The 4,005-nt window shown below is 40.0% G+C and overlaps 1 non-coding gene across 1 annotated transcript; it reads left to right on the plus strand.

The window, feature by feature from the left end:
* The first annotated feature begins 3,466 nt into the window (after positions 1-3,466).
* Positions 3,467-3,577, plus strand: LOC148695063 (small nucleolar RNA R71). The gene has a single exon (XR_015966105.1). It is a non-coding gene; the product is annotated as a small nucleolar RNA R71 (small nucleolar RNA).
* Positions 3,578-4,005: the final 428 nt, after the last annotated feature.

Here is a 4,005-nt window from a genome sequence, read left to right on the forward strand (position 1 = left end):
CATCACTAATTAACCCTCAGATTTCCCTTAAGTTAGTGGATTGGATGACATCATACGACAACCCAAAGCATTCTTCAAAAAGTCCCCTACATGACATCATAATAGAGATACGGTTAAAGATCATTACGTTCAATGGAAACCATAAGTATTGACAAAGCACTTGTAACTATGACATCATGATACGCATGCTAGGAATTTACTTAACATGATTGTGAAAACAACCTTAACTACTTATGAATATAAGTTTGTGACGATTATGTGAAACACCCTTATATTCTAGCCCCAAATTCAAGCATGCAAATTAAGTAGGCCTCCCTAATAAACATACAAGAATAAGTTATCCATCAAACGGTTAAGTAAATTGCATTCACAATTTATGAAATCACAACTGGAATTAATCAACTCATATTATAAATGTAATCATGGTTTCAAAGCATCCCTAGGCTAAAACGAGTTTAGCCTCTCATGTTCATGACAAAACAAAGCAATATAGATTTAAACATTAACAATAAAGGATAGATTACACCTAGAAACGTCCAACACTCCAACTTGAATGCACAAACGCCCAAGGCTTGGTCTTCCTTCTCCTCCTCCTTGCTAGGTCACGGCACAAGGGTCTATGGTGAGTTTGTGGACGATTTTCTGGTTTTTGGATGGTTTTAGGTATATATGGTGGTGCGGCAAGGGGTTATGGTGGTGTATGGAGGTTAGGATGGATGTATGGAAGTAGGGGAATGATGGATGGGTGGTTGCAAGGTCACGGCAAGGGTTGGTTTCTGAAGGGATGTATGAATGTTGTGTGAAGGGATGGTGGTGAACTAAAGGGTGCGGCAAGGCTGTTTATATAGGCTATTTTTGGAACACTTAGTGTAGGAAAAGGATTGCCTAATCCCATTGTAAAAAGGTTAACTCAAGGCAGAAATCAAGTGGGAATGGGAATAGGAATTTCGGCTAGGAATTAGGGAGTTCTAGAAGGCTAGGTGCGGCACACATGTAGGGATAGGATTAGGTGTTCTAGAAACTGTGTTTAAGGCAGATTTCCTAATCCTAAAGGGCCTAGGACATGTGATATAGGAGTAGGAAAAGGATTGTGATTCCTAAACCTACAAGGAATGGTGATTTGCGGCAATGGTATGGATGAGTCTTCTAGAAACTGAAATGGGTGTTTAAATGTGTAATTGATTCTCCCTAAGTAGCTAGGTTTAGGTCCCAATCTGATTTGGATAGGATAGAACAGGATAATGTTAGAGATAGGATAGGATAGGGTTGGATAAGGTTGGATAAGGTTGGATAAGGTTGGATAAGGTTGGATAAGGTTCCTTGTTTCTTGCTTCTTCCTTATCTTCATTGGAGTAGAACTTCTTCCACCAGATTTGTAGCCTTTCCTAGCTCTTCTTGTCTTCAATTTCGTCCATCCTCTTTGCTCCTATGTTAAGCTATCCAATCCATGCCCAAAAATGCTCCAAATAGCCTCAAAATGCACTTTATTGCTCCCTTTGCCATTAGAACCTAAAAACACACGAAAATACTTTAAAAGACTAAAACAACTATGAATTAATAACATAAATGCATGAAAACAAGCTAAGTATGTCGCCTAAATATGCTCCTATCACCCATTTGCTATCAGAGATGGGATATATGATCCCCACATCTAACAATTTCAACACCTCATTCCTAACAACTTCCTTCATGTGTGGGTTAAGTCTTCTTTGTGGCTCACGGGTTGACTTTGCCCCTTCCTCCAAGAGAATCCTATGCATGCACATGGTAGGGCTTATTCCCTTGATATCTGCAATAGACCAACCAAAAACTGATTTGAACTCTTTTAACACCCTAATTAGTTTATCTTCTTCAATTGGGGTGAGATCAGAAGCTATGATAATTGGAAGAGTTTCAAATTCAGCTAGATATGCATATTTTAGATGTGGTGGGAGTGGCTTAAGTTCAAGTTTTGGTGCCTTAACAGTGGAAGGAGTTAAATGTGACATTGGTGATTCTAAAGGCTCTACAATAGGTGAAACATTCAAAGGATACAATGCCAATGCTTCCAAGGCAGCTACTTCTTCCATGAGTGCATCTTCTTCATCAAACTCATCTTGAGATTGACTCAAAACAGTTTGTAATGGTTCATTCGATTGTGCCTCTTGGATATTTCACGGATCTGTCTGCAAGTTGTAATGAAATGGTGGTGGCTTTCAAATCTCCCAAACCTAGTTGAAGGTACACTGAATAAGGCATTAAGTTGATGCTAGCACCCAAATCAAGCATTGCCTTCTCTACTTTCTTGTCCCCTATGGTGATGTTGATAGAGAAACTGCCTGGATCCTTGAGCTTTGGTGGAAGTTTTCTTTGCAAAACTGCACTCACATTCTCAGACACCACTACCTTCTCATGTGGTCCATACTTCCTTTTGTAGCTGTTTAACTCCTTAAAGAACTTCCCATATGCCGGCATGTTCCTAATGACATCAAGCAAAGGTAAGTTAACATTCACTTTGCTTAGTATATCAAAAATCTCTTTAAATGACTTATCCTGCTTGCTCTTGGCAAGTCTTCCAGGGAATGGTATTGGTGGAGTGTATGGTTTCTCGGCCTTGTGAAGATTTGGTGCTTCAACTGAGGAAGTAGCATGGCTTGGTTCCTCATTTGGTTTCTCATTGTCTCCTTGAGTAACACCTGCATTCACATGATCATATTCATTAGTAACTTCATTGCCAACTCTATTATCAATAGCCTTACCACTTCTAAGTGTAGTGATTGCTTTGGCTTGCTCTTGGTTCCTTTGGAGTATCACGGGTTGGCTTGGAAACTTCCCAACCTCTCTTTGGTTCAAGGCATCTGCAATCTGCCCCAATTGTGTCTCCATTTTGGTTAGGGCTGCTGAATGTTGTTGGAGAGTGCTATTTGTGGAATGTTGGAATTGCAAGGTGTTTTGGGCTAACAATTTAACCGTATCCTCAAGGGTAGTGGCAGGTTTTGATTGGAAATTTTGGATTGGATTGTTGTTCTTCTATGAAAAGTTGGGATGATCTCTCCAACTCGGGTTATATGTATTGGAATACATATCATTCCTTGGTCTTTGATTGTAAGAATTCATGAGGTTCACTTGCTCTTGAACATACTCGGGATAAGCCTCCCTAGATGGACATTGATGAGTAGGGTGGTTTGGTAAGTTGCAAATGGCACACACTTCATTTGCTTTTGGCACCATGTTGAGCACGGATTCAAGCTTCCTTTCTAGGTTAGCTACCTGCAACAAAAGCTCATGATTAGAACTTGTTTCATAGACTCCAACTTTCTTACCCCTTAAATCTTTGTGTTGAGCATTAGACCCCAACATCTCATAAATGTTATATGACTCTTGAGCATTCTTTTTCTTCAATGCTCCACCTGCTGCATTATCAACAGTTGATTGACAAGTTTGGGTTAGTCCATCATAGAAAATTTGCATTTGTAAGTGAAAAGGTAACCCATGGTGTGGACATTGGATCAAGAGGCCTTTAAAACGCTCCCAACACTCGTTGAAAGGTTCTCCATCATCTTGTTTGAAGTTGAAGATTTGTCCCCTTAATGTGGCTGTCTTTTGAGTGGAAAAGAACTTCTCCAAGAACTTCTTAGCCACGGCATCCCATGTAGTGAGGGAACCTGGTGTTAGAGTCATCAACCAACTCTTGGCCCTATCTTTCAATGTGGAAGGAAACACTCTCATCCTCAAATTTGCTTCACTTACTCCCTGCAAAGGTAAACCACTCACAACATTGTAAAACTCTTTAATATGAGCTAAAGGGTCTTCATTAGGTAAGCCATAAAATGAAGGAAACATATGGAAATGTGAAGATTTGAGATCATAGTTTCTAGCTTCTGTGGGCAGCAAGATGCATGAAGGTGAATTTGGTATGATTGGTTGAGCAAAGTCCTCCAAAGCTCGAAGTTCATCTTCGTTGCCCGCCATCTCTTCCTCTCTTTCCCAATCAAATTGCTCAGATCCTTTACTTGTTGAACTAGG

This window comes from Pyrus communis, chromosome 8 (genome assembly GCF_041283825.1).
Source record: "Pyrus communis isolate YQ-2024b chromosome 8, ASM4128382v1, whole genome shotgun sequence".
Taxonomy (NCBI): Eukaryota; Viridiplantae; Streptophyta; class Magnoliopsida; order Rosales; family Rosaceae; genus Pyrus; species Pyrus communis.